This window comes from Chionomys nivalis, chromosome X (genome assembly GCF_950005125.1).
Source record: "Chionomys nivalis chromosome X, mChiNiv1.1, whole genome shotgun sequence".
In the NCBI taxonomy this organism is placed as follows: domain Eukaryota; kingdom Metazoa; phylum Chordata; class Mammalia; order Rodentia; family Cricetidae; genus Chionomys; species Chionomys nivalis.
Window position 1 is genome coordinate 125,488,568 of NC_080112.1, and position 27,378 is coordinate 125,515,945.

General features: G+C 38.4%; 1 protein-coding gene across 2 annotated transcripts in view; it reads right to left on the reverse strand.

Moving 5' to 3' along the window:
• The window catches only part of Mid1 (midline 1), a 363,047-nt gene that overhangs the window by 149,729 nt on the left and 185,940 nt on the right, over window positions 1-27,378 (reverse strand). The window contains exon 1 of one of the 2 annotated variants that reach the window (XM_057760184.1): window positions 20,105-20,257. The exons of the other annotated variant lie outside the window; for it this stretch is intronic. The gene's annotated coding sequence lies outside the window, so the exon portion shown is untranslated. Of the gene's footprint in view, window positions 1-20,104; window positions 20,258-27,378 lie in introns of those variants that run through there. 2 annotated transcript variants of the gene reach the window in all.

Sequence of the window (27,378 nt, forward strand, 5' to 3'; positions counted from 1 at the left end):
AGTGGACCCAATGCTTTTGGCTTTACAGGTGCTTATACACACATGTGCACAGAAACACTAAACAAATCTATATCTTTTATGTAAATGTGTGTATCTTATATTCAAGATATATGTGTGAATATCTTGTATTCAAGCTTGCTCCATCATTATATTGGAGTTGTATGATAAAACTTGTCATTTAAAAATGTAAAATGGGCTGGAGACATGGTTCAGAGGTTAAGAGCAATGGCTTCTCTTTCACATGTCCTGAGTTCAATTCCCAGAAACCACATGGTGGCTTACAGCCATCTATAATGAGATCTGGTGCCGTATTCTGTCATGCAGGCATGTGTGCAGGCAGAATACTGTACACCTAATAAAATAAGCAGATTAATTTTTAAAAAAAAATCTAAAACAGTCTATATTTCTTGGAAAAAACTCGGGCACCATATTAAGAACCTATCTTGGCATTAGTAATTAAGAACACAGAATATAAAATCTAGTAGGATTTCATGGCCTTCAGCTAAAAGTAAGAAGGTCTTCTCTGTGTTTCTTGAAATTGTATTTCCTATCCTTGGTTCAAAGTCAAAGATGTCAAAACTGTTATATAGTTTGGAAAGTTTTTAGAAGATTCTGCTGTCAGAAAAGCAATGAACAGTGAGTCTCTGCTAAGTGCATTTGTAATTCTGACAAGGACAATTTTCTTATACTATACACGGTGTCTTAGGTTATACCTTGAAGGACTGTGATATGATTTAACACTGGCTAGGCCACTGGAAAATCTCTATAGCTTCAATGATGATGTTCCACTACACAGAGATATCATTTTCCATCCGAAGAATCAGCATCGTACATTTAAAAACTTTATCTTTCACTAATTCAGTGACGTACACATTCAAGTCAAGTCAATTGAGGAAGATTCCTAATGTCCATTGTACCAGGCTTCTGTGACACTATTAAAGAAAACTGTCAACTTATTGGGATCGTTTCATATGTTCTCTACTGGCTTCTCATGGATATGCTAATCTGCCTGTCAGGTTGACCTGCAGTCTTTTCAGGAGAGACTGCTCAGTTGCTGCTCTGAACTCAGCAAATCAACGCCAGTTTGCAAGAAGATTTTGCAACACTAAAAGGTCATCTTCTCCAATCATCCTTCTGTATTCCTGGGCTCAGTGGATTTGGAATCAAACAGTAATGAATTTCAAAAACTTAAAAGTTTACATATGGAGTGAACATGGACAACTTTTAAAAACATCTCATTATTTTTTAAATATAGGGTAAAGCAAGTCTTTGCATTTATATTGTACTTTATGTTACAAGTAATCTAATGTAATGTAACGTAAAGTATGTGCTAGGATATATGCATAGTATATAGAGTACATTATGATATTTTACATAGGGATTAAACATCTATGGATTGAAATGTTGGCAAGGGTCCTGTAACCAATCCCGCGTGTGTATACTGAGAGTCCTTGAACATATGATTAATAGAAAAAAAGGAAGGCAAAGATTAGCACAGTTGAAGATCAAGGTTACATTATTAGATATAGTCTATGAATGAAACTGTTCTTGTACGATAAACATCTTGGTAGGCAATACTGAAAGTTATAGGTATGTTGTTTGGAGTTCTAGCAACCCTTTTTATAAGCTCTAAAACAAATGAACCTTTTAGTTTGTAGGCAGCGTAAGACTCCACTGTAACAAAAGGAAATGTGCACAACACTACTAAAACACAAACCTTAAATGAAGGAAGAGGAAAAATGACTAAAGTTATAATTAAATTATATGCTGAACACCTTACCAGTTCCTCTAAGCAGGATCAGTTAAATATATGCAAATAATTTGTATTCTCACTGTAAAAGTAAAAATTCTTCTGTTTAATCCTGTAAATTAGGGATGATCTTTTTTTTTTTAACTTCAGTGAATGTTAAATTTCTTCTTCCAAAGCCTTTTCATGTTTGTAAAGGAGGAAAACATTTCAAGATATTTTGAGTATTATTTGTCATACTTTGAAACAAATGAATTTATAACTGTATTATCTTATTGTGGGGGTCAGCCTGGGTCTCAGTATATTTTTCCTGGTAATTCCCTTATTAAATTCATACACTCCCAAGAGGTTTGGCTATATTGAACTGTCACTTAAGTTTAGTGAGCTGGTATCACAAACAAATGAACACTTCAAGGCACACCTTCATCTTGAAATAGCTAGACCTCTGGGCAGTTTATAAATCTCTATTTCTAAGAAAGAAATGCTTCATTCTTGATTAGTTTAGCCTTCCTAGGGGGTTCATATTACAATACAACACCATGATATATTTCTCAGGCACAGCTACAGACAACAGTAAATCAATGATACCTACTGTCAGAATCTTTGGACACATTGCAACAGTGGATATTCTGTTACCAAAAGAAAAAAAAATGAGGGGAGGATGAAAAAGCAAAAGCAGAATTTCAATCTACAACCACAGGGCTTGGGATATAGCTAAATGGTAGAGCACATGTTTAGCACATACACTAGAACTGAGTTCAATTCCAAGCATCAAAAGATAACACAGCAATTTATTATATGAACTTTTTATACAGGAGGTTATAATTTATTCTTTATACAGGTGATTTTAATCTATCTGCAAATATGAAACATTTTCATTGTAATTTTGAGAAGAATATACTGTCTGTAGTATTTCAATCAATAGTTACTTTCATCCTATTTTACTTCTAAAATGGAGAATATATTTCTTATATGAAAATAAGTTACATATAAATATATCAAATTAACTCTATTAAAAATATAGGATCTTGAAGATCTTATTATTGTTATCAAAAAATTAAAATTTAAGACTATCACTTTTTTCTCAAAGCTCCTTATATATTACTTAAAAAATTTTTCTATTAGTGGATCTGAAGATAAGCACTTAAATTAAATCAGAGGAAGATCCAGGAACTATGCTAACTTCTCCACAAAATTCTCTATCCTAATATAGATATAGCCTGTTGAAGAATTTTGGTGCTCATAAAGTTATAGAAATAACTACAATATCCAATATATTATAAACACAAAGTAAAAGAAGTCTACGCTAATACCAAGATTTGGTCTTAATTTACCTATGTTAAATTGGTATTTTGAAACATTACATATAAATGTTTGAATGCAAGTGAAGATTATCATATGAGGTAAATTAGGTCAGACTCAGACACATATAGTATATTTTCTCTCATTCGTGGATCCTATATTTTACATAGATATGCAAAATCAATGTATGTAACATAAGAATAGAAGAAAACGGTCCAGGAGAATGATGGAGATTAAAAGGATGATTAAGAGGATGGAGGAAGAGGAGAAAGGGAAGTGGTGAAGAGATGGGAGGGGGGACACAGTCAAGGAATCCTATGTACTTGACTGAAAATGGCCTTATGAAACCCAGTACCATATGCCATGAATCTATGTCCACAAGGAAAAAGAAAAAAAAGAGCTGATATTTCCTTTGTCAACTACGAATATGCAGCTTTAATATGCAAAACTATTTTTACAAGTCAAAGATAATAATAGCTGTCAGAAACAAGGTAACCTGAAGCTAGAGACTCCCTTTCTTCTATTTAGAAGGAGGAATCTGTAAAGAAGAGCTGGTATTACCAGTGATATCTGACAATGTCTTGAGACATTTTTCACTGTTTTACTTTGAGAGGTGGTAGGACAACTGGCATTTAATGGGTCAATGTCAACATTATTGGTAAACATCCTACAACATAGAAAACCACCACAAAGCATATTTAAACTTTAAATATAATCAGTCCTGATCTTGTGCATCCCTGACCTTGAAGAATCTAGATCAGATGCTGGAACAAGAGTTCAAGAGTTTTATGTTTAGACATGCATTTAAACATATATCAACATGTCTCATGTCTATACATAAATCACCAAGGGAGATGTTGATATATGTATACATACATGTATCAACATGCTCTAAATCCAAAAGTAGATAAATATACTGGAATGGAGAATTTAATGTTTGGCAATGTTCACAGATGTGTAATATGCCCATTCCTCAGAGAGAATATGGATATACATAGGAGTGGGTATCTGTTTATCTGAGCACATATCAATCAATTCTTTACATTTGTCAGCGTATAACTAAAGGCCAATTTAGTACTTAATGATATACATTGTACAACACAACTCCTCTTCTGTTCTCAGTATTATCAGCCATAGTTCAACCTGATAATATCTGACAACCACGGGCATTTTGAATAATTCTGTCATACAACAGGCCCAATTTGGATGTTAGAATTTTATGTGCAAGGTTTTGAATTCACACCTATATTGTATTATAAAGTGTCTTCTACTGAAATGCCTAAAATCTAAGTGGGGGTAAAAACCAAATGTTAGGGGAAGACAGAGAGAAACTGAATGCACTGCTTGTAGGAATGTAAAACTGTTCAGCCACTGTGGAATACAGTTTGGCAGTTGGCTACAAAGTTGTTTACACTTAGCACAAACCCCAGGAACTGCCCTCCTGGGCATTTAAACCAGAGAAATGACAACTTGGTGTTACACAGAATCTTGTACATAAAGATTCTTAGCCATTTTAATATCAGCAATCTAGAAGCAACCGAAATGTCTACCAACAAGGTGAATGGTCAGACTGTGAGACGTTCATACAGGATGTTAGACAGCAGCAAAAGGGAAAAGCAATGGACACTTGCAAGAACCTGGATGAAACAGCAGAGAGTCACGCTGTGTTAAACAAATGTCAACCTCAAAAGAATGCACTGTGCAGTCACACTTACATTATATTCTTGGAGTACTAACGTTATAGGGGTGGAGGGCCAGGGAAAGACTCTAGTGATAAACCACCTTCTGGAGGGTACAAGGGCCTAGGATCAATTTCCAGCACTTCAGTAAGAAGAGTAATAGCAGCAGTAGCAGCGGTTTCAGTAGTAAAAAATGTGCAAACAGACTAGTTATTCCCAAAGGTTAGGGAAGGGGAAAAGCGGGGATGACTGAAAGGTTCAGGAAACTTTCTCCTAGTCTATTTCCGTTTTCCCCCAGTGTTGTAATCATGCATGATTACTTCAAATAAAAAAAACAAACAAATAAGGAAAAGCAAATTAAAGCCATGAGTGGCACACCATAAGCATACTCCCATCATTCAGGAGGCAGAAACAGGAGGATTGCAAGCTCACGGACAGCTTTGCAAGTTGAAGGCCAGGCTTTAGTCTGCTTTCCTGGCTGCAAATGTTCCTAGGTTGATGAGATTCGCATGAAAGGGTTCATGACTGTTGTTATACAGCAGAAATAAAGCACTGGACTTAATGTGTATCACAACCAGTCTTTTTCTGGTTTCTGTGCCTTTTCCTAATCACTTTCCCATAACTTGCTTATCACATACTCTGTCTTTCCTTTTCACTGAAATTGGTATTATAGCCATTTCTTCGAATTTATTTACTCCTAAGTTTCTTCCACATGTATATATAAAAGGCACATGTTCACAAACTTTGGTTTGTTTCTCCCCTAGTAATCCATCCGTCTTTTACAATAGGGAGTCTAGTTAAGAGCATTGAAGGGAAGTAAGAAATAATTTTTCCGTTCCTGACACCTTGTGGCACTTTCAGGTAAGGAGAAGCAATGCATGAAATTCATGCGACCTGTGCTTTGAATAACAAAGTTCTTTGTCTCAGATGTAGAAGTCTCATGTCTGCTGACAATATCCTAGAAACAATAGCAGTACAGCTTATTAATGGAAATGGACTGTAAAATTTCAGGTCCTTCAAAGTTCTTGACAACTACCCCTCTAAAATTTTACACATATTTACTTGACACACATTTCCATAAATACTCTGTGCCACATGTTATATTAAGTAGTGAGCAAATATGAACTTAATCTTCATCAAAACTTTATTATTTAAGTGCTATTCTTATTATTCCCAACCTTCTAAAGAAGTAATTGCAATCATACATGATTAACAAACTAGATAATTAGTGTAACACAGTAAATACATGTATATATTCCTAAACGTTATATGATTCCCATAATTACAAGAATAAACAAGCCAGTTGTAGTGCCAAGTGCCTGAAATTCAACACTCAGGTAGCTGAGGCAAAAGGACTGTGAATTGTAAGTCAGCCTTAACTATAGAGCAAATTAATAAGTAAGTAAAAGAATAAATATACAGTGAAAACTCTGAATCATAAATCAGTTCTCTAGCCACTTTACATAACACACTAGCCTTAAGATGACTGATATAAGGCTGAAGGGATGTGCATAAACATTAAATCACTTTAATAAATGGAGCACTCTGATATTTGGTATCTGAAGATGAAGACAATGTTTTTGAAGGAATTAGTATTTTCTTAACAATAGCAATTTAAGTGAAGCTTCTTACTAGGACTTTGAAAAATGGTTGTAATTCTAACAAACTAAGTACTAACAATATAAACGTTTTTTAGGTATTAGATCTCTAGAAGTGAATTTTCAACACTTCGAAGGGTATTTGAATGTTATAAAGCTGAGCTTCTTAGCATTCACTAGAGAGTGAAAGAGAAAAAAGCAACTGGTTGAGGATATGGGAGGCATGAAGGCCTACCCTCTCACATGAATTGTTGCCGCAAACTGTCTCAGCTTCCATTCACACAAAATTGTTGATAACTGCTACATTTTATGGGACTCATTTTTGAAGAATCAACATCTCTGGCAAATGATGATAAAGATGAGCTCAGAAATGCTTATTAAGAACAATCCTATATTTCTAGTTCTGAGCTTAACCTTTAATGGCTGAGTCATTCTTCCAAGCCAACTCAAGAAATTGGTCATCAAAAGAACAAATAATCCAATTTAAAAAATGGAGTACAGACCTAAACAGAGAACTCTCAACAGAGGAAACTAAAATGGCTGAAAGACACTTAAGAAAATGTTCAACATCCTTAGTCATCAGAGAAATTCAAATCAAAACAACTCTGAGATTCCACCTTACACCTGTAAGAATGGCCAAGATCAAAAACACTTGATCTTGATGACAACTTAAGCTGGAGAGGTTGTGGGGTACAGGGAACACTACTGCATTGCTGGTGGGAATGCAATCTGGTACAGCCCCTTTGGATGTCAGTGTGGCGATTTCTCAGAAAATTAGGAAACAACCTTCCTCAAGACCTAGTTAATACCACTTTTGGGTATATATCTAAAGGATGTTCAATCGTGCCACAAGGACATGTGCTCAACTATGTTCATAGCAGCTTTGTTTGTCATAGCCAGAACCTGGAAACAACCTAAATGCCCCTCAACCAAAGAATGGATAAGGAAAATGTGGTACATTTACACAATGGAGTACAGTACAGCAGAAAAAAATAACGACAGCTTGAATTTTGCAGGAAAATGCATGGAACTAGAAAACATCATATTGAGTGAGGTAATCTAGATACAGAAAGACAATTATCACATTTACTCCCTCATAAGTGGTTTTTAAACAAAGCAAAGAAACCAGCCCACAAATCACAATCCCAGAGAACCTAGACAACAATGAGGACCCTAAGAGAGACTTACATAAATCTAATCTACATGGGAAGTAGATAAAAACAAGATCTCCTAAGGAAACTGGGAGCATGGGGATCTTGGGAGAGGACTGCAGGGGAGAGAAGAGGTAGGGAGGGGAGCAGAGAAAAATTCAGGGCTCAATAAAAATAATAAAAAATTTAAAAAATAAAAATAAAACCAAAAAAAGAACAATCCTAAATCTGCACTGGTAACACACACTTGTAATCTTAACACTGGCGAGGGTAAGACAAAAGAATTAGAAGTTTAAGACCATTTTCTGCTACATAATGAGTTTGAAGCTAGCCTAGAATACAGGAAACCCTGTCCCCTTCCCCCCAATCCCTGCAAAAAGAGTAGAAAACTACCCAACAGAGATTCTGTTCCTCAAGCATCCAGGGCTCTCTGTCATCCATGCTGGCTAGGTCAGCTTATTGGTTTACCTAAATTAGAAAGTCTATTCAATCAGAAAAGTGACTTTCACATCTTGTGATCGATTTGACAGATAAACCTGCCTGCAACACAGTGATAAAAATCAGTCTTCTCCAGATACACTATTTTAATACCAAAAGACTGGAAGCTACCCATGGGACCACAGTCAAGTCAGTCATAATAGGATGTTGCAATGAAATGGCAGGATAGGAAAGTGCAATTTTGCACAGCTTTTGAAAGAAAAAGAGAGCACTCTCTTTGACCTACTATGAAGATAACTCCTGGATATATCATGCAGTGTGGGGGGTTATGCAGAAGAGCATACAGAAAAGTCACTGTGTAAGATGAGGGCCATACACTCACACCTACATTTGACCATTATAAAATGTATTGTAGAAATGGAAGTCACCATAGGAGACGCACAGTGTGCTATATATAGCTTGTAACTTTTTGGCAGCTTAAGGTTGACAATGTTTATGTAGTCATTAGAGGCTCAAGACCTCGAAAAAAGGTTTGTCTTTCAAATTGTAGTAAATTAGCATAAAGATCAGAAATAGAATGAAATACTCAGAGTTGACTGCTTCAAACAAAGTTCAAAACTCCCCAGGATAACACAATTAGGACTAAAGCCTCTCCCAATTGCTTACATACTGTTTCTTCAAAGGACTCCAAGCTAATCAGCAATTCACCTGGCTAAAATTCAGATGGTTGTACTTTGAAGGGAACACACTCTCTTAAGTTTTCCAAGTCCAGGCAGAGAATTTGCAAAGGAGCCAACAACAAAGGGATTCTTAACATTCAAACCCTTAATTAGAAAAGAAGAGTAAATGGTAGATCATTTATTTATTTATTTATTTTGCAGAGGAACCACAACTTCATATTTTTGTGTGTGATTTCCTGATTGCATTTGTTAATATGGAATTCAGAAACATGTGGATCAAAAACACTGTTCAGGGTCTTTTGGTAACAAATTATACTTGTAAATCTGATGTAAGTTGATCGCTAGAAGAACTCTCACTCTTTGAAGATTAGAATTCACAAATGTATGAAAGAATTAAATGACTCCTCTAATGATAGAAAGTATTAAATGGCAGGGAAAAAATGTGTTTGAAATCAACCAGGGAAGCAATTCATTTTGAAGTATATTCCGTAAAGATTTTAAATAAGAAAAATATGTCAAGTCAGTTTCTACTGGATGAACAAGCAAAAAAAGAAGCATGAAAACAGTAAATTGAAGAGTGCTGGGCTCGGAAATGTCCTTTCTACCTTGTTTGACTTTTTGCTGCTCAACTATGGCAGTCCTTGGCACCCTAATTTATTATGTCTCCACAGGACCAAAAAAAGGAAGACACTTTGCAACCAGCAGAGAAATAGATGTTCTCATGGATCCTTCAAGAGGACAGTGGCTACTGAACAAACAGAAATGAATGCCTTTGATGATTCATTTTAGATTGTTTCCTTAACACACAAAATCCCCCCTCTTTGTCTCCCAGAAGTCTCCTTTTCAAACGAAAATGCAAGTCAATAAGGATTAGTTTGGCTCTCAGAAGGTCAGAACTAAATATACAAAGCTAATAACATGACCCTGAAACAAACAAAAATGTGAAATTGCTCGTCCGAGTGGATGACGTAACTAATACTGACATAATTTTCCAGCAGAAGAACAAAACTAGGTCAAAGCACGTGGGCCTAGCATAATAAGCACTTTTGCTTCCAGATTTTTACCATGTAGGCTTTGTCTCCAGGCATTATTGTCGTCTGTTATCAATGTTCGGAGCTGTCACAAACAATTCATGTCTCATCGCTCTATGTTAGTTAAACCAAAACAATGTAGAGTACATGTGAACTATTCAATTCTGACAACTTCCATGTAAGGGAGGGGAGAAAAGTTCACAAAGCATCTCCTTCTGATGGAAGGGTTTAGCAGTAAATATACATTATTTTATGATCTATTATCATTTTTGATAGTTTGTTATAATCTACTCAAAAAATCAAGACCCTCACAATTATTATGAGGGTGTTTTCCTTTTTTTCTCCTAGTCAGACAGAAAGAACAGTAGCATTAACTTCGTTGTAAACTCACTTTAAGCACTGACAATAGAAAAGAATTTCAACTGAATCATCCATCAAATAGCCTCCTTTTTAAACATTAATTTTCCCATCACACTTGCCCTGAAAGAACTCACATTTTTTGTCCCTTCTATTTGTTCTGCTCCAGTTTCTTGCACTATTACTCCAAAGAACAACTGATTAATTTATGAAAAAAAGTCATCTCACATCATAAACTTTTCACCTAAACAAACATGGTCCTCCCAATTTTTACCATTTGGCATTTTTATATTTAATCTAAAATCAGAGCCATAGAAGATAATACACAAAGTGACACAAACACCAAGTAAAATACCATCTGACTACTAGGATTTTTCTGTTCATTTGAGAAATTCTCACTCTGTCACCCAGGTTGTCTGGGGACAGGCTATATAGCATGGACTTGCTTTGAACTTGTGGCAACCGTCTTGCCCAATTCTAAATGCCAAGATTACAGCTGCGATCTGCAAGCCCATATTAACTACTTGGATGTCTAAAAGGGTGTTTTCTAAATGTTGTGTAATATCATGTGTTAATTTTACATAATAATGGATTTCATTAGGACATTCTCATTTATATAATGAATTTTAAGCACATTCCTCCATTCTCGTCTCTTATTTCCCTCCTATTTCCGCTGATCCCCTTCTTCCAAAGAGGCTGACCATTTTTGTCTTAAATTAATGCATTCTATTCTGACTGTTCACAAACCAACAACCCATTCTAAATGGCTCAAAACCTACTAGTACATGAAATGACAGCATGGGATCTGAAAGCAACCGAATTATACCTTATGAAAAAGGCATGTGGAGTGGCCACAGATAACACCAGAATGGGGGAGCAGACTTTTCCAGTTCTAGATGTAAATTTGTTACTAGGTGTGGTTAAAGAGATTCTTGAGCTAAACTGCATCACCTGTGCTGGTGCTGGTGGCAGGGGTGGTGAGATAAGGTGTTAATTCTATCAACTACTTTTATCTTGAACTCACTGTCTCCGCATTCTAAGGTTGCTCTTACAGATACGGAGCCATTCTGGGCCATATGCTAACCTCTCAACTATAAACCCTGTGTGATGGTACACACCTATAACCCTGACATTTACTGGTTGAGGTAGTAGAATAGTGAGCTCCATAGAAGAATAGTGAGCTCCAGGCAAGACACAGAAATGTAATGAAATGTCTGCAAAACAAACAAACAAAAAGCATTTTAGTTTTCAACCTACAAGAACCAAACTTTTGACTAGCAATTCATTTTTTCTTAACTTTTGTGTAGAGTCTCCCTATGAAGCCCACATTGCCTTCAGGTTCTTGATCTTCATATCTCAGCCCCTTGATTGACAAAACTATAAGTATGTACTACTACACCTAATCAAGTTAACATGGTTTGTCTGAATCCCTAATGTATTTCCTATCTACTGGACCTTGTATAAATATACAAATTTCTATTATTGTTTGGTGGTGATTTCCATCTCCCTCATTTTATCTGGTGATTCATCTAGTTAATATTTTTTTTTAGGTGGGGGTCTCATTTAGCCCAGTCTGGCCTTTAACTTGCTGTGCAGCTGAGGCTGGCCTTGAACTCTTTTTTTTTTTTAAAGATTTCTTTATTTTTATTATGTATACAACATTCCTTCCATGTGTGCCTGCAGGCCAGAAGAGGGCACCAGATCTCATTATAGATGGCTGTGAGCCACCATGTGGTTGCTGGGAATTGAACTCAGGACCTCTGGAAGAACAGCCAGTGCTCTTAACCGCTGAGCCATCTCTCCAGCCCTCATCTAGTCAATATTAAGACAAAATATACACAGAAAATCTCAGTTGTCCACAGTTTTTTTCTTCCTGCTCAAAAAAGATTACCTGCAAAGTACCTGTAGCAACACTCTAAAATTTGACATGTGACAGGAAACAGTCTACCAACTGTACTCCAAAAAAATGTATCAGTGCTGTTGTCTCTATAAATCTCATCAAATGGGTCTGAAATTTCAATTCCACAATTTTAACAAGAACTTTCAGATAATATATCACACTGAGAAGTAGTGAAAATGTGTTGTCTTGAATGTCACTCTATTTAATGAAAGCACCACCTACACACCTTTAATCCCGCACACACTTTTAATCCTGGCACACAGGAGGCAGAGGCAGGTAGATCTATATGAGTTCAAGGTCAGCCTGGTCTACACAGTGCATTTTAGAGTGTTTTAGGACAGTCAGCATTACGTAAAGGAATGCTGTCTCAAATGAAAAATGAAAAGAAAAGAACGAATGAAAGGAAGGAAAGAAGGAAGGAAGGAAGGAAGGAAGGAAGGAAGGAAGGAAGGAAGGAAGGGAAAAAGAGAAAGAAAGAACTGTGGAAATACTCCCTCTGTTGCTGAATGAGCATGACATACCATTCACCTGGCAAATAAACCAACTACACATTTGGCTATTACCTAAAACATCAAGCTAGCCTCACTGTGAACAAGCTTAGCAGATTCTATCTCGGCATTTAGGCTTTGATCAGTTCGAGGTCATTTCCACATCAAAATTATTTCTGTGCCCCGTCAAGCAGAGGATAAGGTAAGCTGCTTGGCATATTTTCAGCTGGGTCTTTGGCAGAACACAACTGAATGGCTAAGCAGCTACACATATTTTGATGATTTGATACCTATCAATTAGTTTTTACTATACCATTGACAGGTCAAATACCCTTTCTTTTTCAGAGCCACTTTGACCTTAGTATTTTCCATTCTCTTTCCTACTAAAAACCTCACATCTTCCCATAAAACGTGATAATTCTGTGTTCCAGCGCCTTTGTTTGGATCTGAGAATTCAAAGATACTTGAGATGTGACTCTTGCTCTCAAATAACTGAGTCCCAAGATAGGCAGAGCTAGGACTAATGAAAATATTTAGGCTATCTCAAATATGAATGTGTGTAAGATAGTGCCACAGTCATTTCCTCCTGTTCATTCTAATCCAAATAGATACTTCTCAGCATACAAAGAAAGTTCTCACAAGCAACTGAAACCACACATAGCATCATCCCTTCCTACTCATCCCCCTGTGGCTCTCTGGCTTTCGGGCATAAAGGCTCTAGTGAGTTGAGAAGTTCAGGCAAGATGCTGAGAAAGAACAAGGGAAGAGCTCTGAAGTATTAGGCAGATATTCCAGCAAATTTTGTCTCACAATATATGACCTGATCCCTAAATATTGTCTCCTGACAAGGCAGTCCTCTCTGTCTTTTGGCTCTGGGCTCCACTGTTTGGAATTTCTCACTGTTTGAACAACCCTAATTAAAGATTCATTCTAAGGATTAAAAGGCTAAAACGGCTTTAGCTTATCTGCATGGATTCTCTCCCAACATGCCCTAAAGACCACTGTCCTAAAGAGACAAAAAAATGCTTTGTGTGGACAGGGCAAGATAAGAGACGGGCAATTACGAATTCACTACGTGTCAATTAGGCCAGATGGGGAGATAGGTACCTTGGACGGACTAGGATATATCAGAAGTGAGAAAAGGGGGGGGGGGTAGTGTGAAGTTTTTCTTTTTCAAATATTACTAAAACAGATCTGGTATCAACAAGTATATTAACTCTTCTGTGTTTCCACCTTTTATAATATAGATTCATGTTCATAAAACTCAGAACTTTGTCATGAATCATTTTCAACACAGTGAGTGGTATGCGTATGGGGGGGGGTCATGCACATGGGGTGAGCACATGGGTGTGTACGGGTGGCATCCTCAGGAATATCATTCAGCTTCATTTTAAAATAATGTTTTTCTTTATCCCGGAGAACTATACACATATATACAATTAATTTCAATCATATTCACATTCTTATTTTCCCTTCAACTTCTCTAGTCCCCACCCAACAATCTCCCTCCTAACTTCATGTCCTTTATTAAAAAAAATTAATCCCATTGTATTCTTTCAGTGCTGCCCATGTGCACCTGGATGTGGGGCCATCCACTGAAGCATGAGCCATTACCAATGGCCACACTCCAAAGAAAACTCCCCCTGCCTCACTAATCATCAATACACAAATAGTTCCTCAGATAAGGGGAGGGATCTTTTGAACCGCTTTCCATACATGTGGGAATTTTTACTGTCATCTTCCTCCTTTCAGACAATTTTTTATTAGCTTGGAGTTCACTAAATTAACTAGGCTGGCTTGCCAGTGAGCCACATGGACCCTCCTATTTCTTCCTGCTCAGTGTTGGGAGAGTAGAGTGCACAGCTACTCCCAGCATTTTTATGTGGGGTCTTGCAGTCAAGTCCACTTGCTCATGCTTGCAAAGCAAATGTCTTACTGACATCTCCACAAACTTTTCAAGATAGTGTTTTGAAATGCCAGTTTCTCACTTGAAAATGTTGCAGCTTCAAACAAAAACACTCTCAGGAAACACTTGGACAGGAGAAAGAAGTTTGGATGAGTATGGATAGTACTTATATAAATGCATCTCAAAGGTATAAAAGAAAAGATTATTAAATGCTTTTGCCATAACAAATTGATATTTTAAAGAGACAGATACCTTTAACTTGATTATACAATATATAGATGTATTGAAAAATCACAAGGATCTCATTAATATGTACAATTTTTATATTTAAAGATCAAAAATTACAATACACATGAAATGTCAGTGAAACACATTATGTTGCATGCTCACTAAAAATATCAACAAAAAGTAAAAATACACTGATAAACTAAAAATTAACTTTGAATAAAAATGTATCTTAATACATAATACAAAATGAAACAAAAACATTTCTAGAGTTAAGACCTATTTTTCTCTGATAAATTATTTTTAACTAAGAAATCATAAATTTGTACAAGTGAACATGGAGGTGAAAATTAATTAAATGTGACAAATACAGATTATTTCATGGTTCCCTTAAGTTCAGTAAAGTTTAGGCTATCATCAGTTTTGAAATGGATTTTGACCCTTACATATATATGTAATTAAGAACAAGTAAGCATCCACTTTCTTATGTAACAATCTATATTACACTGTTGGTATAAAAGCTGTACACCAGATTAGTAGTTCTTTGAGGACAAAGACCATATCAAATCACGTTTAGAACCGAAAAGCCATCTGAAATACAAGAGTCACTCATGGTGTGGCTTTTCTGAATGAACTTAATTCACTCAGCGAATCAAAACTCAGATTAATTCTGAGTGCTCAGTATGTGCTGTATGATAAGAAGTGAAGAACCTTGATATTTTATTTATCATCCACAGTTGGCTGAGTATGGAACCTTTAACAGTCACTTAGAAGTTACAATTATGACCACTTTCAGCTTTTGTCTTCTTAACTCAGGACCTGTCTTTTAAAGCATGAAGAAGAAATGTTTTCAAAACTTTTAGTTTTGATTCTTTTGGCTTCAGTAAAGTTCCCTTAGGTATTTGTGTGTCTGGGTGCCACAATTTTGAGCTCCCTAACATCACCTTCTGGAGGACATTAGGATCTTAATTAAGGTTGTATCAAAGAATATCTTCTTCTAAGGGAAAAACAAATCTTTTAAATTTAGATAAACATTTAATGTTGAGCCCTCTGGGTTAAAAAAAAAATGCCTACAGCATGCCAGTTATGAAGACTCCGAATACAATCTAAAATAAATCCTGTAAGATGAGTTTCGTGTCAGATGGAGCTGAGAATGAGTCAAAAATCTTCCTCATAGATTTCCCCATATCTACACTGAGATTAGGTTCCAATTTGACCTGGCTGTATTACCCTTGTTTTAATTACAGTGTATTTGATGTTCTCTTCCTTGAATGAACTGGTTTTCACAGCAGATTTGGTCACAAGGTTAAAGAATTGCTAACTAATTACTCTGTTGGCAGAGTAATCTTTCTGTTTCTGCTTGAGGAGGTCTGCTGTGGTGTCCAAGGCCAGGGTGTTAATCATGGAAACTTCAAGTATGACCCCTACAGGTAGATAAGTGAAGTACATACCTCCAACCAGATCTGGTCTTTCTTTGAGTTCTAAAAATGATAATACTCATACAAAGTACAACAGGGACGCTGACGATATTGACATATGTTGGACATCGCTTTCATTTTACAAGTTGCTCTTGGAACAAAGCAAACAGTTGATTAAGAAGAATTTAAATTGCATTTACAAAATATTCTGATGTGGTCAGTCATTAATTATTTTTTTTATCAAGAGAACGCCAACTGATTCGGATGAACTAGGATACTCAAATCATGTGGATTAAAAATGTCCTGATTTAGTCCCATCTTTCCTTAATCAAATAAATTACTCTCTGATGAGATATCCACCCCCAACCCCCTCAGCAATGCAAGGCCCAGGTTTCCATAGCTACCTTGGATGTCTAGTCACCACACAAGGGATCAAAGCCAGGAGACATCCACATGCACAGTTATCCTTAAAACTTGCAGGAATGTCTGTGGATAACATGTAACTACCAATTAACAGATTTGTTTGAAGCCTATGCGGTCCACAGCCAGACAAACACAGAAATGAGTCAGAGTGAACATGAAGGAAAAACAAAACTCAACCAACTCAAAAAATTACTTTGACATGACCAACAAATATTTTTAAGTTGACAGCAAGTACTACAATGATAATGTTTCCCGAAAGAGATGTAGTAGAAAAAAATTAAAATTTTAACATCTGTTGAAGATGTCAAACTCTCTAAAGCATATGCAAAAACTTAAAACATCTGTTAAAACGGAACATTCCTCAGACACATATTTAAAATTCCACTTATAGCATCTTCCTATTAGATGTCATAAAAACTGGCTGACCTCCATGTTGCGACAAATAGGAACAGAAATGTCTTCTATACTGCCAAAGCTTCACTTTCAAAAGGAGGAAACAATACTGTATACTTGGGACAGTGTGCTGGTAACAGAACAAGAAGAGAAAGAAAATTGAAGGAGAGGTTCTGTTTTTATCCCTAGAATGCCTTTTAGAGGCCTCAGCCACCAAAGGTAGTTTTTCTGGGTGGGTGAATTCCAGACTTGCCTCTAACTTGCTGTCCCTCTTTCTACTTAACCTTTCTTTGCCTTCATTTCACCATTTGTTCAATGAGGATCAAGTTGCCCTTCATTCTCTCCTAGGGATGTGGTTGAGAATAAATAGATCGTGTTTGGAAAGGACTTACTAATCCGCTGAGGAAGATTACCACCAAGACTCTCATTATTGAGCCAGATGTCCTTGGGCATTTTAATTCCAATCTAAAGAATGCAAAATCGGCGGATCAAACTGAGTCACAGCTTCCTTGGATCAGCAGCATCCTAACTTCACAAAAATTTAGCAGCTGGGAGATCTAGAGACTAAAAGTAAAGTCATTTCAGTTTCTTACAGTATTTTTCTAAAGTTATTAGGATGCTAGAAACACAAAATATGTCTCATAGGGAATTTTGTCTGGAGAATCTATATTTTTTTTCCAACTTGAGAATGAAATATTTGTTCTTAGTCTGTGGTGGGACAATGAATGTGACTTGCTATTTGGAGAGGATATTTGCAGTTGTGGGAATGCCATAAGCAAGCCTGTTGTTTTTGGCTGGGCTTCTATAACAGGTGGCCGTGTCTTTCCTTTTGCCTGGGAACGAACCTAGCAAATTCCTTCTCAAAGAGGGTTTCGAAAAGTTTTCCATTTATGATCAAAGTGCAAAGAGAGGTTGGCACACAGTTTAAAATTACTTCCTGACAAACACAAGTCAGGTTTATGGTTTTTTTTTTTTTTTGACTCCTTTAATATGGCCTTACCCTAAAAGAATTCTATCCTACACGGTTCTTCTGCTGACAACCTGGCAAAAGCCCAAACCCTCCTTACAGCCTTACAGTCAAACAGGCAGCCTTCGAATTCTTTTGGCAATTTCTGGCTATCCAGAATTTCTGGCTAGTTAGTGCTAGGGCTCTCTTCTGGGCTGCCACACTACTGTTCGACATTTGTGCAGCCCTAGGGACAGATCACTTATCAGCAAAAAGGTTGTGTTTCATTGCTGAGCTGATGACACATGGATTGGTTTGATAGTTAACCCTGCAAATACAGCTAGGGGCTGCTGGGCTAAGATGACAAATTGGTTGGTAGATGTGAGTCCTCTGCCTGAAAGAAGCAGTAAGGCTCCACCCAAGAAAAACAAGAACAAAGCTAAGATTCACCAGTGCAGTAACGCTACCATTCCATGCCTGGTTTCTTGTAAGAACAATAATCCTCTACCCCTCTGTTCCTCCGGTCCCACCCTCTTTTCAAGTACCCAACAGGCAAAAGAAAAATACTATATACATATCCAGAGATGTGGGATGAAAAGCTGCCCATTCATTAAATAACTAAGGAGTTACTATATACCTACTTGTATATTTAAAACTTCAATACTGGGCTCTTTTCCAACTTCACACAAATGCCACAGTTACACATGGGAAAAATCACCCCAAGCTCTGGACAGCCTGCCTTAGGCATCAGACAGAGGGAGTGTCACCATTCCAGAGGAACTGAGTGGGCACAAAGATTCTAAAAATTGAGTTCACACACCACCGAGGACAAGACAGGTGGCTCTACACAGCATCAAATAACTTCTTTGTTTCAGCTTAGGATCTTTGTCAAAAATATTATTGTGTGCCTAGTCTCCCTCTTTCTCCTTTGCAGCAAACTCCCTTGGTCCCTTTGTACATCCTATATGGGTGCTAGAAACTGAAAGAGTGAGGTTGGTCTATGAGACTGCAAAATTTAGAAGAAGTTAGCCTCTGCACAGGTCGCCTGTTAGGCAGAGGCAATTTGCTGAAAGCACACAGTCTTTCATGTGCTTTTCGGCACCGGCTGGAATTTGCCAGCTCTGCTCCCATAAGAGCAAGTTAGGGAACAAGAAAGTTGAACAGGTCTTTACTCCAGACCACTCTGGTGGAGGACTCTGCTTTACTTCAGGAAACTAGAGCAGAAAGACAGAGAGTTGTAAAGCCCCTGGGCCAGCCACTTATGGGAAGGCTCACTTTCCCCTAAAGCGAGCACTCTGGGGTGGAGCATATTCAACCCAACTGGAAGAAAAAAGGAAGAGCTTTTCCGGTGGCAAAACAGATGCTCACTTTCCCACACAGAGTTACTCAGTTCTGGCAAAAGTAGCATTCCTCCCTTGTAACTTCTGCCTTTCCCAGTCAATGAAAGACTTTTCGAGTCTTATCTTTTCCTATGAGCAAAGATAGATCTCTGTATTGAAATATTTACGTAAGATTTTTTACTACAACCGTGATAGAGTTGTAAATTACACCCTCTTCTAGGCTTTCTAATCCAATCTTTCCTTTTCTTTCTCAATGGCAAAGCTATAAAGCTCATAAACTTCTACCTAGGTTGATAAGGAATTTTATCCCCATGCCCTAGAGCGACGGAAGAAGCTGCTGACTTAAAATTCTTTACAGAGAAATGCTTAAGCAACCCCCAAACTCTCCGTTCATTACTTCCAAGACTGTGATCTCTCGTCCAGGACAAAACAACTGTTAGAACGTCTTTTGAAAAGTCTGTACACACCGCCCGGCACCTCTCCGCCCCCCCCCGCCCCCCCCCCCACGCTGGAAGTGCTGCTAGTTCCATCCGGACTGGTTTCGCCTTCTCAGCTTCACACGCGCGCGCGCGTACACACACACACACACACACACACACACACACACGCTAATGTGCTCAGAATGTGAAAGCAAAATAAGATAAGGGTCTCCGTGTAATTCTTTGTCAGGCTAGGCAGTTGTCTTTATTCTAACCTAAAGCATAATAAGGGAGAGGAGAAAAGCTTGAGATGAATCCAGCACAATACATTCCAGAGGCCAGCAAACTGGAATTGATTTGCATATTCTCCAAACCGCTTTGAACCTTGTACAAAGACCGCCTGACATCAGCAACCACTCTTAGAGGCAAAACCTGGCATGGGTAGTAAGGACGAGGCAGTGGGGAGACGGCAGGTGATGTGCTTGCAAAGGTAGCCTTAAGAAGAAAACGTAGCTCCTCTTTTCCACCTAATGAATCTGCTGGAAATCATGCATTTGATCACTCCACATACAATCGGGAGTAACAGGTCGCAGGGGTCCCAAGCTAAATACCTCCCCCCGTGGCTGGCGCCAGCACAGCTACAACCACAACCCTCAAGCTTACCTGCCTCATGTTTGGAATTCCATGACCCATCCGGCAGGGAGCGAGCTGCGTGGAAGCGCACTCGCAGGCTTCCAAGCGCAGACACCAAAGCCGGCAGAAAAGCCCACAAGACAAAAGCAACTCGGTGGAACCCACAGGCAGCAAAGAGCACGTTTTTCGTCCCCCTCCCTTTTTATTCTTTGATCTGCTTCTACACGCACTCTACCCAAGACAATGTCAAGTTTCTCAACCTTTCCTTTTCCAGCCTATGAAAAGTCGGGCGCAGGCTAGTAAGGACCGCCTGGCTCTTATTTCAAATCAGTTCACAGGGACGTCGTAGGCGGCGGGCTTCGGTCGTGGAGTGTCTCGCCAATCAGGAGTAGGGGGTGGACCTGGGAGCAGAAGAAGCTGCCTCTACCAGGATTAGGGCAGCTTTCAGGAGTCAAATGACTGGAAGCAGCTGGATGGAGTGTCAGAGCTCCCAAAGTAAAGGATGAGTTCTATTCTTGTTCAACAAAACTGCATCTGCTCAAAGCTTAAATAGCTCCGGGCCCCAAATCCTTGCACTTTAAGAGTCCCTTAAAAGTAGTAAAGCATTTGAAAGGTGCAGAATTATTTCAGAGAGAAAACCTCAACCCTCAAGCCCCAGGGACATTTTTTAAAAATGTATCTTGCTCCAGATACCCAATTTTGCAAAAGCAGTAACGGGTAAGCCACACTGTTGTGAGGATCACTTTCACTGAAATAAGCAATCAAGAAACAAGGTGTTACCCACCTCATCTCCATGGAAACGCTAAACCCAACCCATGAAAAGAAAATCTTAATGTGACTGTGCAGACAAACATTTTGAAGGACAGCAAGTGAGGAAGCATCTTCACCGCTTGTGGCTGAAAGCACACTATCAGATAAAGATATGCCCTTCAGAACAATAAACAGTTAAGAAAAGTACTTTTAAAATGAGTGTGTCTACCACTCAACGGTAGTTGATTTTAACAATGCCGACCTGTTAAGTTCACAAACACAGACAAAAAAGGCAGAACTAGCTGGCTTCTTGGAAAGGTCAAGCCCAAGTTAAGGAAAAATCTCTGAAGTTTTCTTTCTGAACTCCCTATAAAGAATGTAGCTTTGGGCTGGAGAGATGGCTCAGCGGTTAAGAGCATTGCCTGCTCTTTCGAAGATCCTGAGTTCAAATCCCAGCAACCACATGGTGGCTCACAACCATCTGTAATGAGGTCTGGTGCCCTCTTCTGGTCTGAAGGCATACACATAGACAGAATATTGTATCCATAATAAATAAAATGAATATTTTTAAAAAAAAAGAATGTAGCTTTTCGCAATCCCCTATGAATATGATTTCTATGTAAACCTGGCTTTAGATTTAAAGACAAATGTAAACTGAGAAAGACTAGTCTTGTAGAACCGATCATATATATTTCCCAAACAAGTGATTACAGTGTGAGAATAATACAATGAATATTTTCAGTTTTGCAGTATTAAAGAAGAAAAACTGAGCAAATGATGATTCAGTGGCTTCAGGACACTGTTGGGTGTGGCTCAATATGTGTGAGCTTGGCTGGGTTCTCTGAGATTTTGGCAGCAGGGCATGACACCTGGGAGTCCACAGCTCTGTCTCAGCTCCCCACTGAGAAATTTTAAGAGTCCCCCTAATCACACCAGCTGCCCTCCGTCCACTTATTCCTTTTTCATAGTCATTCACTGTGGCCTAGGCCCAAACTTGCTTACTCTTTTGAAATGGTGATACCACAACACCCAGTTACCAAAAACAAATTTAAAAACCTCATAATGTTTAAAATAAGTTTATAATTTTGTGTTATAACACATTCATAGTTTTCCTTGGCCACATGCAAATTTAGGGTCATGGTTTGGGATTACACACCTGATAGATCAAGTTTCTAAACTTTGAAAGCATCAGCATTTGCAGACAAATAATTTCCCCACCATGGTCAGTGCATTGTCAAATATTTAGTAACATCCTGGCCTCTGCCCAATAGAAGCCAATATCTGACCAGTAATATCTGAAGACATTACCAAATGTCCCCTAGGGTGCAAAACCAGTTTTGTTAAAAATCAATTCTCAATTTAAGCATAGGACACTCTCTGAGAGATTGTTAAAAGGGGAGAGGGGGATAGAGAAGGGAGAACGGAAAGACTAGGGAGAGCTTGGGGGAATGGGAGGGTGGAGATGGAGGAAAGACGGATATAGGAGCAGGAAAGAAGATATCTACATTAAAGGAGCCATTTTAGGGTTGGCAAGAGAGTTGGCTCTAGAGGGGATCCCAGGTGTCCACAGGGATGTCCCCAGTTAGGTCCTTGGGCAGCAGAGGAGAGGGTGCCTGAACTGTCGTTGCCCCACTATCACACTGATGATTATCTCCAATATCACCACAGAATCTTCATCCGACTACGGATGGAGATGGAGACAGAAACCCTCAGCAGAGCAACGGAAAGAGCTCCCAAGGTCCAGTTGAAGGGCAGAAGGAGGGAGAAGATGATCAAGGAAGTCAGGACTGCGAAGGGTTGGTCCATCCACTGAGACAGTGTGCCTGTTCTAATGGGAGCTCACCAAAGCCAGCTCTACCTGGACTGAACGAGCACGTGATCAAACTGGACTCTCTGATTGTGATTGACAATGGGGGCTGACTGAGAAGCCATTGATAAAGGCACTGGGACTAGTTTTTACCGTGCGAATTGGCTTTTTGGGACCCTAGTCTATTTGGACGTAGAGGAGAGGGCCTTGGACTTCCCACAGGTTCCCTGCACTCTCTCAAGCAGGGAGGGCGAGGGAGGAGGCTGAGTGGGGGAGCGGGAGGGGAATGGGAGGAGGGGAGGAAGTGTAAATGTATGAATGGAAAAAAAATGTGAATCCTCAGACCCCTGGTCCAAGAGAATCTGATTGAGTAGGTGTGCCAAGGATGTTGGGGATTTGTAACATGATTAATAAAAACCAAGAGACAGATATTGGAGTTCAACCTAAAGGTCAGAAAAGCAAAAGCCAGTCACTGGGTCTTACCTCTACCTCAGTCTGAAATGACAATCTTGCCTTCAGGAATCCTCAGAATGAGACTGTGTCTGAGAGCTGTCTCCTCCAGTCTTATATCCTCTCAAGGGCTGGTATTAAAGGCATACACCACTCCTACCTGGTTTCTATGGCAATCTAGTGTGGCTACTGGGGTAAAAGGTGTGTGTCACCACTGTCTGGTCTGTAAGGCTGACCAGTGGAGCTGTTTTACTCTCTGATCTTGAGGCAAGCTTTATTTATTAAAACACAAATGAGCCGGGCGGTGGTGGCGCACGCCTTTAATCCCAGCACTCGGGAGGCAGAGGCAGGCAGATCTCTGTGAGTTCGGGACCAGCCTGGTCTACAAGAGCTAGTTCCAGGACAGGCTCCAAAACCACAAAGAAACCCTGTCTCGAAAAACCAAAAAAAAAAAAAAAACAAAAAAAACAAAAAAACACATAAATGAAATATCACTACAGGGATTCACATGTTTCCCACTCCCAATGGGCTCTGATTCACTTTAAGGAAGCCTACATCTACCACAGTCCTAGGTATACCAGAGCCCAGGATGTGAGAAGACACCCAGAGCTGTTGCTGTTACTACACACCACTGGAGTTAGACTCCTGCCATAGGACACAACTACCAATCCCAGAGGAGCTTTGTCAGCTGTGTGGTGGCATCACTTTGAAGGTAAGTACAAACTTGAATTTCCCCTCTCAAGGGCTGTGTCCTTTCAAAAGTTCTTTCAGTTTTCTCCTCTTTTGATCTACTATCCCACCACACTATGACCACAAATGTCAATATTCTTTTCTTGTTTTTCTTAAAGCCCCAACAAAAACTGTTCTCTTGCCTCCTTCTATGTTCCTACATCAGTTTAGATACATCCAGTTGTGTGCAGGTAGATGTTTAAAAATCAGCTGTCGAAAGTAAATAATAAGTAAATAAATAAATGTCAAGGTTTATAGTACTCTACTGAAATTCCTATGATATAAAGACCCCATACTCCTTTCCCACAGTAAGGAAGGAAATGAACTTGGAGTTGAAGAGAACTGCCCCCAGTGAGAAGGTAGCACATACTAGTTGAGCAAAACATGGACCATCTCTGCTCTTTCATTATCTTGTTATGCTGTAATCATATAATCTCTCACTATAATAGAAATAGTTTAAAGACAGGAATGATCTCTAATTCATCTTTATAACCTCAACTACTTCCATCACAGCTTCTACGAATGGATATATTCGTTGCATGAAAGTAAGACTTTATATATAATCTTACATATATATATATATATATATATATATATATATATATATATATATATATAATTTTCCTAAAACCATGGAGACCTGTCACTGCCACATTAAGGAATAAAAAAGAATCTCTTGAGAAATAAACAAAAATATCATAATTTATCATCCATTCTACACTTCTGACTACAGGCACAGCCCACTCTTTTACATTTCTTATAGATTCATTTTTGTGTTATGTGTATGAATGTTTTGCCTGTTTCTATGTATGTGTATATGGTGGCCCACAGAGGCCAGAAGATGGCATCAGACCCTAGGAGCTGAATGGTTACAAGCCCCCATGTAGGTGCTATAAACCAAACCTAGGTTGCAAGTGCTTTTAGTTACTAAGCCACATTCCCAGCCCTGACGCAGTCAGTCTTAATACTCCCACATGTGAGTAACAGTTAAGACTGAAAAAGGAGAAATGAGTTTCATATTTAGCTCCAACTGTATTGTTGTATTCCTGAGACAATGTGTTTCTTTTCTTTATATCTATATACCTGCATATCATCTCAGTTATAGAGCAAGGATCTCTTGGAAGAATATATATGATAATATCTGGTAGGTCTATATAAGGGTGATTCCTCAAGTAAGGACATCAGTTATCGTTTGGGTTTATTCCATAATTGTCTCATCATGTGTAGGAAAAAATGTTAACAGCTCTGTCATTAACAAACACCACTTATGAGTAACAAGTAAGAGCTAAGTACTGTCACCAGCATTCCAGCAACTCAATTTGGTGACTGCTCTAGATCTGTGTCGTCCTCAAATCCATATGCTGAAATTCTAACATCCAAAATGGTACAATAGTAAGGTTTTGAGGAGATAATCAGGTCAGGACAGTTCTATCCTCAAGGCTGGAATTTGTATGCTTATAGGAAGCCTGAGAAAGTTTGTCCAGACTTTTTGCCAAGTAAAGACGAAGCAACAGGGACCCTGTATGAGACAGAGTGCCAACTTTCACTAGACATTGAGCCTCTTGGCGCCTAAGTCTCATAGTTCCCAACCTTTGCCACTGTGTACCACAAACTTGCGCTGTTTATAAATGACCAATCAGGTATTTGGATAGTAGCCTGAACAGTGTCATAAAGTACAGCGTCTTCACAAATAGTTCTAAAGACCTCTAGAGGAAAGTGAACAGTAGAAATAAAGCCATCTTCTTCATCCAGAAATAAATATAACCTTCAAATTGTTAAAATGGAATCAATCGCCCTATGGAGTTGTCCACTGAGTAAGAATTTCATCTGCCTATTGGAGGAAAGGAAGTGAGTAGGAAAGTTGAGGTACCCAAGAAAAGGGTGTTCTAGTCCCAAGTTTGTGGTTAACAGTGTTTGCAAGTATGAGTTGAAGAGACATTGTTTTTTAAATATTTATTTATTTATTTGTCATGTATACAATATTCTGTCTGTGTGTATGCCTGCAGGCCAGAAGAGGACACCAGACCTCATCACAGATGGTTGTGAGCCACCATGTGGTTGCCGGGAATTGAACTCAGAACCTTTGGCAGAGCAGGCAATGCTCTTAACCACTGAGCCATCTCTCCAGCCCCTTGAAGAGACATTTTAAATCTTCAAAGATCTTCCTCAAAAGGGCTGGCCTGGTGATAATCCATGTTATTTTTGTGGGTTTGGTTATATCTATACCTCTGAAGCATATCTCATATAGACTCCAGAGTGGACAGACAATACCAGAACACAGGTAGTCACCGCTACACATCATTGGAAGATAACTACCTGTGTCACTCATTCTCTGTGACCTATTAGGTGTATGTCAAACGAATGAATGTTTACATGAGTAAAAAATGGTTGAAAATCAGCCACTTTCCATTGGACAACTATGTTTAGAAAAAAGGAAAGTATTCTGAATCCAGAAAGAAAACAAATCCAAGTAAGGAGAGACAATTTAAAGCATTGTGCCTTAAGGAGAGACTTTTAGGCAAGACAGAACTGACTACTCACTTGTTGGATTTGAAATAAAATAAGGTGATGTTTCATCATTTGGAAATTAAACATTAAAATATATCACCTTATTTTCATTCAGATGTTTTAACATTTGTTTAGTGTGTGTGTGCCTCCTGAATCTTGAGATTAAAGATGCATGCCACAATTCCAGGCTTTAAGTTTAATTATGGCTTACTACTTAATAAGTCTATCTATTTAAGAGGTTGGAAGATCTTGACAGCTTCTCTGCTAATTGATCAAATGTGGCTGATTATTTATTCTCTTTATTTTAGAAATTAGGTAAACCATTTATACTTAGATTTAGAAAGGGATTTTATTTGTTTGGTTTCGGTCTGTGTCTTGAGATGGAGAGTTGCTGGACTGTGTAGCCTGCCCTTAAACATCTGGGCTCAAAGGATCCTACTGTCCCAGGCTTCTGAGCTCTGTTGCTATAGGTGCTACTCCATTGAAACCTCCTACAAAAGCTGTTTCCACATATTCTCACAGCATTTCTGTCCACTACCAATTCAACCTCCTTCTCAACTTAGGAGTATTTCTGCCATTTCTTAGCCATCGACATTTTTACTATGATTTTATAACATAATTTTAAGTAGAAAATTATTTAGAAGTTGTTTTAAAAAAGTTGCCTTGAACTCACAGAGATCCATCTGCCTCTGCCTCCCAAGTGCTGGGATTAAAGTGTGTGTGCCACCACCATCTGTCTGGAAATTATTTTAATGTGAATAATCCAAGTAATTTGAATATAGTTAAAAATAACTCTATTCATATTTGAGCCATTATCTAAGGTGAATCAAAATTGCTTCTGATATTTCTTCTAAACTATATTTATGGAAGGAGGATAATTTTGTTAAGTTCACCTTTAGAAACCAACCAATTGTCACACAAATGAACTCACCTTCAATTTGCTGGAATTAATAAGCCCAGTTAAGGGGATTCAAAATCACCTGATTTAGTACATTATAATAAGCTTGGTGAAATTGCAATGTGGAGAACAACAACAGAGAGAAATATTACTTAGTAAAAT